Consider the following 14,343-nt stretch of genomic DNA (forward strand, 5'->3'; position numbering starts at 1 on the left):
GTGAGGTTATTTATAACCTTTCCCTTTTAATCTCAGCCGTCCATCACAATTTAATCTGGGCCGTCCGATCGCGATTAAAATAGGAATAAATTTTGACCGTCCATCACGATGCGATCTGTGCCGTTGGTACGTGATTCAATCTGGGCCATCCGCACACGTGAGATCTGGGTCGTCCGTGCGCGTGAGATCTGGGCCGTCCGCACGCGTGAGATTTGGACCGTTCGATCGCGTGCACGCAGATCGCCCACATGCCTCCGTCCCGCATGGCCTCCCGTGTCAGCTTCCTTGCCACGCGGCGTGTTCTGGTTGGCCGAGACTGCTGACTGGGCTGCTGACGTGGCTGCTGACGTCGCACAACTTTTTTAAATTGCGTTTTGACCCCCAATTTCTGATTTTCTTTTCAAAAACACCTCCAGAATCTAAATTTTCACCCATTTTTCCCAAAATCAATTTCAATTAAATCCCAAAAATAATTTTACCCTATTTTATCATTATTATTATTTTTATTTTTATTAAATTAAATTAAAACCTTATAAATTAAATATTGAAAAATTAAACTAAAATTCTAATATAAATTAAAATAAATTAAAAAATAAAAATAATAAAATTTGGGTGTTACAGTATTCCATAAAGATAAAATCAAATATATAATTGCTCTAATAATCATATTCTATGTACTACATAGCAAATGAAATAATTAATTATTATGGAGTTCAGAAAAAATCACCATGTGCCTACATTATATGTATAATTATTATGAAATCTTGTGCATGTGTAATTAAATTTTCTTTGGTAACAATAAAGGTTTGGAGTGTAAAGTTTGCAGAAGAAATTGAAAGATGAAGAAAACCAGCATTGATTTTAAGGATGATCACATATTTTTCTTATAAATAAAATTTATTTTGCGAATTAGAAAAAAATGAATATTGACATTAATGCATAAAAGCAAATAAAAAACAATATATCTATGGTTTTTGTTTCTTTTTTAAAAAAGTAAAAAATAAAATGGTGGAAGGTGTAGGAGATCAAGACACATAATTAAGTTTGATTTGGGAGGAGGTGGCCACATTAGTTGATGATTAAGAGTAATATCTGTGAGTGTGTGTAAGATAAGGAGGTGTGTATGGTTGCCATGTATGATTAATTTCAAATGTCAATGCATGCTAGGATAATGCAAGAGAGAGTAGGTATATAAGTGCATTACAATGAATCAATAACTTGTAATTAAAAGGGAGGATTGGATGATTTTAGATAAGTGCAGCCTTTCAATATTTTACTAATTAAATTTTGTGAATTACACTCCTTAAATGACAAGATTTTCCCATATCCCCTATTAAAGGCATAACATTTTTGGAGATAATTTGAACATTTCACTTGCAATTTTAAAATGCACCACATCTTACCTTACATTGTATATTCTACTATATTAAAATGCTCCACTCCCCATTCCTTACTAATAACTATTCAATGTTTGTCTCATTCTATATATACACTCTCTTGCTCCTTGGATAGACACGACAAAACACCATGACTAAAAAGAACGTTAAGCTAACTTATATCACTAATGACTCTGCAAGAAAAGCCATGTTCAAAAAAAGAAAGAAGGGATTGATGAAAAAAGTGAGTGAACTCAGCACTCTCTGCGATGTCAAAGCCTGTGCAATCATTTACAGCCCCTATGACTCAAAACAAGAGGTTTGGCCTTCCCCTTTTGGAGCTTAATGCGTACTTTCTGATTTTAAGAGGTTGCCCGAGATGGAGCAAAGCAAGAAAATGGTGAATCAAGAGAGCTTCTTGTGCCAAAAGATCGCCAAGGCAACTGATCAACTGAAGAAACAGTGCAAGGACAATCGCGAGAAAGAGATCACGTATATCATATTCCAAAGTCTTATCGGGAAGCCCCTCCACCAACTCAACCTTATTAATCTCAACAATTTGGGTTGGCTCATTGAACAATACTTCAAAGAAATCCAAAAGAGTATTGGAACACTCTGGAAGTCACCTCAGCCTCAGGAGGCCACAGACGCAGGAGTGATGAAGGGTCCTAAGGAGACATTCACTAAGATCACGGAGGATCATCCGGTGCAGATGTTGCAGCAGCTACAGATGTGGTTCATTGATGGGATGAACCCGCAAGCACATCACCAACAACCTGGAGCAGACGGGGAATAAGCGGAGATGATGGTGCCATTCACCCATAAGAACAACCAAAATAATGGACTGATATGGTCTAGTGGGTTTAACTGCCCTTAGGAATCGAGTATTATGATATTTAATTTTAAATTTTTTGGAGTGTTGTTGGAGATGTACTTTAAATAACCAATTACATTCCATCACAAAGATATATTGTCAGTTTCATCGTAGTAGTCGCCTTAATAGTTGTAGTCATCATAATAGTTGTAGCTGTCACCATCATAGTTGTAGTCGTCGAGTCGCATGCATACATGTACTTGGATTACTTTGAATTATGATTTTCTTCAAATTAATCTTCTCTTTAATATTTTATATCTTGTACTAGTACTACTATTCATTCTTTAATTTTTCTCTTCCCCCTTCTTGACATGGCTACAATTATTTATTAAAATACCTGCATGCTCAATGTAATTTTAAGCAATTATAATGCACTTTTCTCTTCTTTTCTTTCTGTTTTGTTTTACATAATGGAGTGATGACATAAGAATTATTGATGTAGTATATGTAGAAATTCAGTCTAGTTAGGAGGAAGATTAAGCTAGCTAGCTACTCAAATTTATCTAGATTTCAAATGAGATTTTTGTATAGAATTTAATACATATGGATATGCTCTTCCAATCTTTAAATTAAAATTTAGGATAATGGCATTAAGGAATAATATTTTCCTCACTGAAGATCTCGATCTAATCGTAATATCTCAAATAATTAATATTTTTATTAATATGAATATTATGCATGTATCTGGAAAAATACGCTAAAATTATAAATTTGTGTAATTATTTTGTTGGATTTATTTCGGGTTCTACTAACTTAGAGATATATAGATTAATCTATCTTTGTTCCCTATATTTTAAAAGATAAAAAAATTATAGTAACATATATATTACTAATTCAGAGTGTTGATGGGAAGTATATGTGTACACTTGCAACTAGCTTATTTAAGTAGTTTGGACAATATCTTGTTTAATTTGCTAAATATGACATATTATTGTGATATAATAGCAATGTTGTCTAAATAACAAGTAGAATAAGTATTGCTTCATACGTATACACACATATATATAATCTTTAACTATTTTTTGTTATTTATATTACACCAGCATGCAATCTCTAGCATATCGTAATTATCTTAAAGGTTAGAATCAGTAATGGAGGACAGATTGTTTCCTTCTAATTGTTTTTTGAACATGACTTTGCCTTCTTCTTGTTTTCTCAATCTCTATTGCAGTTGTCGGATGTATTATTGACGGTACTTCTTGTTATATTTGTAGTGGTTAATTACTATTGATAAATTTTATTTCAATTTTTTTTAAAAAAAGTTAATTATCTTAAAAGCAAATATGGATTGTCGAGGTTCAGAAGGCGCATATTTTAATACCATACTAGTATCATTTTTTTTACTAAAGGGAGACAACACTTATATATTATCACTGCATAAACTTTGCAAGAAATATATCGTTGATTTCTTTAGGAGTTTTTTGGCTACTACATAAGTCAATACATAAGTAATCATATATATTACTTTTATTATTATATTGTAAAATTAAATTACAATAATCATTCCTTAATAATATGTATAGTATTTCCTCTCTTTATAAAGTTTTTTAATTGAAATTGTACGTTCTCATATATTATCTTTAGGAGATCGTACTAATTAATAAATGAAATGTATGAATTATCACTATAGAGATTTAAATTCTAAATTTTATTTTCAGTTTTTAGAATTAATATTTTTTTAAAAAAGTAATATAGGTCTTAACAATAACATGCAGATTTACAAACCAGCCATAAGGTATGCTTATACACCAAAACCAACCACTAGCATCATCTAAAATACATGAGACCTTAGAGTATAAAACAAAAGCATCATATAAAAAGTGGCATAAACAACCATAAAATAGTCCACACTACACATCTAAAACAACTTCTTGCACGTGTAAATGTGATGATAAACAACTTATAGATTGTGAGAATTAGAGTGAGTGTTTTGTTGTGATTACATGTCTATAAGCCCCAACATTTTCTATATATATTTTTGGCTATATGTGCACTAAAAAGAAAAAAGCAACTAAAAGTGCAAATATTGTTGGGACCAAAACAAAGGCTTTTACGATTGAAATGCAAACTATCTTAATTGGAGGACTATATTGGAAATTTGCGAAAAGCAATATCAATATTCTATATGATAAAAATGGGATGCTTAGTACAAAGGATGGGTGACCTATTTATATGCAATTCTAACAGTGTAATTATAAGCAATATCAATCTTTTATTTCGTTGCCATGTTTTACTCCCTTAAGACAACTAATTTCAAGTTTTTTTTTTCTCTCTCTCTCTCTTTTTAAATAACCCCCCATATACAAGGAAAATTAATTAAGTATTCTAGCAATCTTCTGGTTCAATTCATTTTTTAAACACACCTACATATATAAGAGAGAGTAGATATATACATGCATTATAATGAAGCATTAACTTTTAATTAAAAAAGATAGTTGTATTTGAATGGTTTATTAAAAGCGCAACCTTGCAAAAATTCACTAATTAAATTTTGTAAATTACACTACCTTTAATCATAAGATCTTTCCATATGTGCTATTAAAAATATAACATTTCTAGAGATGATTTGGGCACTCCATTTGCAGTTTTAATCTAACCTTACATGGTATATTTAATGTTCCACTTCACATCCATTACTAATAAATCTTCAACCCTTGTCGCATTCTATATATGTACCATCTCGCTCTTTGGCCAGACATGACCAAACACCATGACTAAAAAGAAGGATAAACTTTCCTATATCACTAACAACTTTGCTAGAAAAGCTACTTTCAAGAAAAGGAAGAAGAGTTGATGAAGAAAGTGAGTGAACTCAGTATGCTCTGCAAAGTCAAAGCCTGTGAAATCATTTACATCCCCTAAGACTGGCAACCAAAGGTTTGATCTTCCCCTTTCCTAGCCCAACACCTATTGGCCGACTTCAAAATGATGCCTGAGAAGGAACAAAGCAAGAAAATGGTGAATTAAGAGAGTTTCTTGCACCAGAGGATCACCTAGGCAACCGACCAATTGAAGAAGCACCGCGAGGACAATAGGGAGAACAAAATCATGCAGGTTATGTACCAAAGCCTTATTGGGAAGCCCCTCCACCAATTAAACCTCATTATTTTGAATGATTTGGCTTGGCTCATCGAACTATACCTCAAGGAAATACAAATAAGGACGAAAACACTCAAAAAGTCACCCCAGCCTAGTGGGGCCACGTATGGACTGATTAAGGATTTCGGGTAGATGTCCACTCAGATCAACAAGGATTCTCCAACATATGGAGTTTTATCCATCTTCTAATTTTCCTACTTTCACCTTAATAACATATCAGTACTATAACATATGGAGTTTCATCCATATTAAAAAAATAATACAGTATGTAAGAAAAATAAGTAATACATTTTTATCAATTTATTTAAAAAATAATTGCTCTAATTAAGGCTTATCATTAATCTAACTAATTAAATAGAATGTGTATATATATATCCATCCTACTTCTCATACTCATTTTGTTTAAATTATAAAATAGTAGGCATTTCTTATCAAATTTATCAATTACAATACATTTCCACTGTTCCCCAGGTGGATCAAACAAATAAGATTACAATCAAATTTTCTTGCTCACAATATATATCGAAAATGAAATAAATTAGAACATTTATGTATATATATTGAACATATAAAACATATATGCTGATTGAGAACAAAAAAAATGTCCTTACATGAGTTTTGCTATTTATACATGCTTTTCCAATATAAAACGATAATAGGATTCCTCATTCTTTTCCCCTTTGAAGGTATATAGGAAAAAGGCACTCACATACACAAACGTAAATAGAGAAAATAGTTATATGTGATCTCATGTCTTTATTTTATATGAATTTTATGTTTTAAAAGAACATGATGGGTAGGGTAGAATTTAATTAATTGGTTCAAGTGGATTTATTTTATTTCAGAAAAGTAAGAAAATAATTTTATCATTAGTGTAGTAGATTTATTAGTTGCATGTATTTGATTGAAAGCAAAGATACATAAGTGTCTTCTTCTTTTTCTTCTTTCATATGCTTTATTATGTATTTTAAATATTTTTCAGCACACAAAATTTTCAAAAAAATCTTCTTTTTCAAAATAACTACTGATTGTTCACTACAACTCTATGAAAAAAATATAAATTTGGAAAGTATAAAGAATCCAAAACATGGAAGCCTGATTACATATAATAACTAATTATCTACTAAATGTATATAATTGATTGTGATATAGAGACATATTTTGACTTTAATAATTATAATTAAAATATTCTTCTATAAAGATAAAATCAAATACACATACACTCTAATAATCATATTTGACATATTGCATACCAAATGAAATAATGCAGGAGAGAGTAGATATAAAGATGGACTATAGTGAAACATTAGCTCTTAATTAAAAGGGATAGTCATGATTAAAGGAATTTTGTATAAGTGCGGCCCTGCAACAACTTAGTAATTAAATTTTGTGAAACATTTCCTTAAATCAAAATATTTTCCCATATTCCCTATTAAAGATATAGCATTTTGGATATGATTTCGACACTCCACTTCAAGTTTTAGAATACAGTACATCTAACCTCACTTGGTATATTCAATGTTTTACTCCCCATCCTTTACTAATATTCTTCAACCCTTGTCTCATTCTATATATACCCATTCCCTCTCCTAAGCCACAAACCAAATGACAAAAGACCATGAGTAGAAAGAAAGTTAAGTTTGCCTATATTACCTAATGGCCCCACACAAAAAAAAACCACATTCAAGAAAAGAAAGAAGGGGCTGATGAAGAAAGTGAGTGAACTTAGTGGTCTCTATGACGTTAAAGCCTATGCAATCATTTACAGCCCCTATGTCTCGCAACCAGAGGTTTATCCTTCTTTTCTAGGAGCCTCACACGTGCTTATTTACTTTTAGAGAATGCCCGAGATGAGCAGAAAAAGAAGATGGTGATCGAGAGAGCTTATTGCACTAAAGGATCACCAAGATAACTGACTAACTGAAGAACCAGCGCAAGGACATTTGCGAGAAGGAGATCACGTTGGTCATGCTCCAAAGTCATATTGGGAAGCCCCTCCACCAACTAAATGTCATTGATCTTAAGGATTGGGGTTGGCTCATCAAACAACACCTTAAAGAAATATAGAAGAGGACAGAAACACTTAGCAAGTCACTTTAGCCTCAAGGGACCACCTGATGGGGGAGTCATGAAGGGTCCTTAGGAGACATCTGCTCAAATCAAGGAGGATTCTCTTGTGTAGGAGCTACAACAACTGCAAGAGTGGTCCATTGACAGGATGAACTCGTAAGTACACCAACAGTTTCATATAGGGTTTGCTAGCGAGGAACAGGCGAAGATGATGATGCCATTCACATATAAGAACAACTAGAATAATAGACTGATATGGTCCATCATGTTTAATTACCCTTAGGAATCAAGTATTAGGATGTTTAGTTTTTAATTTTTTTGATGTTGTTGGCGATGTATTTTAATTAACCGTTTATAGTCCACTACATAGATAGGTTGTCAGACTCGTAGTCATTGTCTTAATAGTTGTAATCACCATAGTAGTTGTAGTTGTTTTCGTCACAGTCGTTCAGGCATCTTTATGGCACTGCGATGCGTGCTGGTGCGCATTTGCGCACAAGGTCTTTGTGTGGGAATGCCACTACACTCCAAGCACCTGCACATTACAGCAAGTCTTGGGTGCGTGTTGATCTACCAGGCTTCTACGGATGCTAAGAGGTCTTCGTGGATGTGCTCCTCATACCGCAGGTGTGGGTAGGAGGATAAATTCCCTTAGGTACAAGGTAAAATAAATAAAATAAAAAGTCAAAATTTAACAAACACAGAATCTAGTTAAATCTGGTTCACCATATTTCCTTTCAGAGGTATTTAGTTTTGATTATTTATTCCAGAACTACTAGAATATACGTGACATCTCCAATGCAAATTAAAGCATAATGATGCAAGATACAGAAACAGATCACTCCCTCTCTCTCTAAGCTCTTGGAAGATGGAAGAATGAAATGGAAGTGATGAAAGAAAAGGGTCCCTATCTATAAAAAATTAGGTCAGTTGGATTTGCGCCAAGTGGTGAAATCCAGTGAGGAAAGAGAAAGTTGAGTTGAAGATGAGTGATTTTACATGACGTGACGGCAGTACAAAAAATAGAGGAAGAATCCTTCATCAACGGCGCAGGGCCTACAACGCATATTGCGTAGCACGTAGGCCTACTTCACACAGGCCCAAGCGTGCAGGCCTACTGCGCGGATGGCGCGTGCACAGGGCGCATGGCGTCTGGCCATGTCTACGGGGACTATCCTATTTGTGTACAATGGGACGCATGCACAGACTGGCCAATCTGCGCGCGATGCGATGCATGTATAGACGTATGCCCCACGCGGATGGAATTTGTGCACGTCTTGTGTTGGTCGCGCGCACACGCACGTAAACAGCGTGCTATGCCAGTGTAGGTGAGCCTCTTCTACAGGCGTTTTCCCGCGGGATTTTTCCTCATTTTCTATTTTTCTCCTGAAAATTATTTTAAAATGAAAATGCTACAAAAAAATAAAATAATAACAATAATAATAAATAAAATAAAAAAATTTAAATAAATTAAAATTATGAAATACGATATAAACTACAAGATAAATTTAATTTAGTTCAAGTGGCCTTAAGGCCTAATAAATAGGAGTTTCCAGATACACATTTAGTGTGGTGATTAGCGGGATGTTACAATATGGGTGCTGGTTTTGATCCCTTAGTGAAACGATAGTTCAGTTGTCCTTATGACTCTGAATGATTTGATATTCATTGTCTAAGGCTCAAGGGCATGAATGATGGCAAAGTGAGAGACCTAAGATATTTATATTTGTATTTAATATTTGTGAATGTATGTTTATGTCTATCTGTGTACCAAGACATGACTAATCAATATCTCTTTTGTCCGCTCTAGAACTAGGTGTAAGTGGTTGCCCACAAAAGTTTGTAGTTAGAGTAATATAAATTAAGATAATAAATTAGTATAAAAAAAACTGTGTCAGAAGAGAAGTTTCATCCTGCGTGTGTGAGTTATGTAAACCCATTGAATACGGTATTGAGCGTCTTCATGACAATTCTTATGAATTCAACATTTGATTTGGATATGAATATTTGGCGATAACTTTTAATTTGAATTTGTTAATTGAACTTAAAATTATTGTTTTACTAAACATGCATTAATTAATATTTTAAAACGTATCTGTGTTGCATTATTTCAGTTTATCATATTAAGTATTGGAACTCACCCATATCCAACCCCCCCTTAGATGTAGATTTGGAAGAGAATTCTGAAGGATCGTGTTTAGATTCCTTTCAAGAGGAATAGTTTAGACCAGACTTTGTATTTTGTTTTAAACTTTGAGGCTTGTTTTTATAATTATGCTATCTAATATTTTGTATTCTAAAAGGGTCTGATTGCCTCAGGATACAGTCTTTTGTAAATTTTGTATGAGTTGTGTAGTTCTGCTGTAATATAAATATCTATTTTATGTCTTCTTATTTGGACATTGGTGCCCTATTTAGCATCAAGATATCACATTTCTTTTCCTTTCTTTTTATTTATACATAATGGAGCAAGGATAAAAGCATTATTGATGCAATATATGTAAAAATTCAGTCTAGTTAGGATGAAGATGAAGCTAGCTAGCTCCTTAAATTTTTTTAGATTTAAAATGAGATTTTTGTATAAACTTTAATAGATATGAATACGATCTTCAGATCTTGGAATTAAAATTTGGGATAGTGGCTTTAACAGGTAATATTTTCCTCAAAGAAAGTCTCGGTATAATCATAACATCTAAAATAATTAATATTTTGATTAATATGAATATTATACATGTATCTTTCAAAATACGTTAAATTAAGTTATAAATCGGCTTCTAACTAATTAATAGATATGTAGAGTAATCTATCTTTGTTCCCTATATTTTGGAGAACAGAAAAATTACACTCACACATATACTACAAATTTATAGTTTTGATGAGAAGTGCATGTGTACACTTGCTACTAGAGCCTTTGAGTAGTTTAGACAATATCTTGTATAATTTACTAAATATGTTATATTATTGCAATTTCCTAGGTGGCAAGTAAAATAAATTTTGTTTTATATGTATACAGAGACGTATATTGATGTGTTAATTTTTACTATATTGTTATACCCTTTTTACTTATATTTAGAATAATTTTTGAATTAATTTTAAGCTAAAAGTCATTTAATGAAAAAAATTCTTGATGTAGGTTTTGTGAAGAAAATAGAGAAAAAGACTTGAAAGAGAAGAAGAAAAGAGAAAAAATGAAGTACTTCTGAAGAGAAAAAAGGAAGCAACTCTGAAGAGGAACAACGAAGAAATTCTAAACAAGAAGAATGAGCAGCTCTTAAGAGGAAAAATGAAGCAGCTCTGAAAAGGAAAAAGGAAGCATCTCTGAAGAGGAAAAATGAGCAGCTTTAAAAAGGAAAAAAGGAGGCATGCAAAGCCTTATCTCCTCTCTTTCTACCGCCTACAAAAGGAACCAGATCCTCAATGTTAAAAGGGGAGCAAAGGTGAACCCATATATGGTGGGGAGCTGATTTGAACCCAAATCTAGTGGCCAATAAGCTGAAACACAAGGCAGAAGTTGGCTTGGAGCAGAGCAGTGGAAGAAATGTTGAGAAAAATTATTCAAGTAATTTATTTTTATTTCTATTTTTATTTTTTAAATTATAGATTTTTTGGATTAAAGTTTTCATGATTTTTTAACAAATTCATGTTTGGAATTTTTTGGAAATTTATTTTTTATTATTACATGATTATATATTTTTTTAATTATAAGTTCTATTGCTTAATCTACCATGTTTGATTAAATCTCCTTCATTGGAGCGATCGATGTAGCATGAATCAAAAATATGCTTAAAGTTTAATTTTAGCTTCCTTCTAGTTGCAATTTAACAATATTTAAATTAATTTGGTTGTGAGACTTGGCCAACTCATAACTTAATTTGTTATTGATAGTTTTAGAGTAGCGGGAGTGGAATTCTATTAATTAGATAGATATTGTTAACGTTAATTGCGATTTGAACGAGAGTTATATATTTGAGTTAACGTGGAGAAATTGAATTATAATAGATTTAATAGAATCAAATTAATAATGTTATAAAAGGTTAATAGGTATTAATTGATAAACCTAGCGAATACTAGGAGGGAGACCAAAAGTACATTAGGTTTGTTCGATCATTACAGACTAGATTAAATTTATTGTTAAACAAAAACTCGGATATACCTAAGATTCAAGTGAAATCAATTACTCTGATGGGTTTACATCGATAGTTTTCATTAATTTAATTATTGTCTTTTGATTAAATTATTATTAAATTTTTATTTCTAGATTATAATAGCTTTTCTATAATTCTGGTACTTGATACACAATCTCTGTGGGATGATACTCTACTTATCACTTTATTATTTGAACGATTTTGTGCACTTGCGAATTTTCCCATCATATATATAATCTTTAACTGGTTTTAGTTTTTCATATGTATACCAATATGCAATCAATAGAATATCATAAATATCTTAAAGGTTGGAATCAGTAATGGATGATGAATTGTTTCATTCTAACGGTTTTTTAGACATGGTTGTGCCTTTTTCTTTTTCTTCTCAATCTATATTATGGTTATCAGATGTATTGTTTAATGGTACTTTTATTGTGTTTGTAATGGTTAATTGCTATTGTTAAATTTTATTTCATTTTAAAAAATAATAATGATTATCTTTAAGGAAATTATAGAGTGTCAAGGAGAAGGCATATATATTAGTACCAGGCTAGTATCATTTTTTTATTGGAAGAGAGATAACACTTTTATATTTTTACTGCATTAAATTGGCAGGAAATATATGTTTGATTTCTGTAAGAATTTTGTGTGTATTACAAAAATCAATACAAAAATATTCATATATACTAATTTATTATACAATTCTAAAATTGAATCATACTAATCTTTCCTTAATAATATGATTGGTATTTCTTCTCTTCATAAAAGAGTTTAGAGTCAAATTGTGCATTTTTGTAGATTATCTTTAAGAGGTTGTGTCATCTAATCAATGAAATGTATGAATTGTTACTAAAAAATCTAAATCCTAAATTTCATTTCTATATTTTAAAAGTAATATTTTTCTGAAAATTAAGATACCTTTAGTGATATCCCAAATGTTATTTAATAGATATGAGTGATAGATACAGAAACAGATTATGAGTGCATAATAGTTAAATATATGCAGCGGAACAATTTATTAAAACTTCCTTAAAAAATATACAAGTTCCTAATTACATATATAATTGAGGCCAGAAGTGGTGAGAAAAAACAAAATATCAAAATCTAAAAAGGGCCACTTCTATTATTATGTAAAAGGATTCATCAAAGTGTGAGACAAGTCATGCACTTATAAAAATTTATGGATCCACGGGATCCCCAAAGACTTCAAGGGATAGGTCAGTGATCGGTTCCTCACTATCTTTTTGTGCATCCCAAGTGCTAATTAAGGCAAATGGGTGTCAGATACAGATTCAGAATAATGAGTGCATGATAAAATTTATGCAGTGGAACAAAATTATTAAAAATCTCTTACGAATACATATGAGTTCCAAAACATACATATACTGAGGGTAGAAGTGGTTGCAAAATACAAAACAAAACATAAGAGCCACTTATTTCACTAGACTATTGTGGTCATCAGAGTGCGGGAACACAAGTCTGAGTGCATGATTGTTGTATATATATATATTGGAACTCATATGTATTTGTAAGAGATTTATAATAATTTTATTCTGCTGCATAAATTTTATCATGCATTTGTTATTCTAAATCTGTATCTGAACCAATTTGCCTTAATTAACACTTGGGATGCCACAAACATATTCAAAAAGAACATTTTAGTGTCACAAAATCCCTTGTTAATTTACAAGGTAATGGTATATTAGTCTGTTGTATTTTTTTGAGTTCACTATTAGTTCAACTACTTTCTAACTAATACCATTGACTTTTAAAAGTATAAATTTAAATTGAGGAAACTATAAAGCATCTAGCATCTACTCGCAGTCTTCTTGTGGATCAGGCTTCAGAACCAGGTTCTCTTGATCTGAAATGGTTAAATAAGGAATGAGCTACACTAGCCTAGTAAAGACATCACACTATATCACCATCACAGAAGCAAAGGTTGGTAGAAAATCAAAACAATCAATGGAGCAGTAGATTTAAACCATTACATTTATTTAAAATAAAACCATTTACCCTTTTTCTTACCAACGGGGAATTGATGGAAACAAATTTCAGAAGCAGTAATATTATACAGATCACAATTTCATGCATAATCAGTAATATAAAACATATCATAAATCCGTATTCATTAGCAATAAGTGATTATCACCGTTTCTCATTTTCATCAGCCTACTAGTATCCATGGGGATCCATAAGGGTGTCCTCGCTACACGTGAACCATTCTCCTTAACAATCTTAATTCAAGGGCTGTCCCCATACCCCGTCTGGTATGAGTGCCAAGACATTAAACCTCAATACCCCGCCCAGTATGAGGGTAAAGCCGGCCGTCCCCATACCCAGTCTGATATAAGCGCTAAATGACCAAGTCTCCATACCCCATCCGGTATGAGACTACATTCACGGTAGGGTTCCCTATGAACCCAGTCCATCCACCATCTTTCAGGATATCTAGTGAGGCTGTCACCTTATCTGTTTTCCTTAGTCCCCATTACCAAGTTAAACATAATCACATAAACAATAAACATGCACCCGGTAATACAATCATATCTTAAATTCTAAAATTACACAGTGGTCAAGTAAGACAGTAATACATGCATTTAAAACCATAGAATAGATAAACTAGATACCATAATGCATTTAATCTGTAAAATAAATCAAGTAGGAATCGACAGAGAATAATGTCTAGTTCTGGCTCCATTAGCAACCTTAATTAATTATGCATATTTATCTAACCTGTACAAAAGACCGCATTATTATTTATTCAAACTTCACATCT

The 14,343-nt window shown here is 32.1% G+C and overlaps 1 pseudogene; it reads left to right on the forward strand.

Moving 5' to 3' along the window:
- Positions 1–1,527: 1,527 nt before the first annotated feature.
- Positions 1,528–2,366, forward strand: LOC110825789 (agamous-like MADS-box protein AGL80 pseudogene; annotated as a pseudogene).
- Positions 2,367–14,343: the final 11,977 nt, after the last annotated feature.

The sequence above is a fragment of the Carica papaya genome, chromosome 2 (assembly GCF_054855325.1).
Source record: "Carica papaya isolate Zhongbai chromosome 2, ASM5485532v1, whole genome shotgun sequence".
NCBI lineage: Eukaryota > Viridiplantae > Streptophyta > Magnoliopsida > Brassicales > Caricaceae > Carica > Carica papaya.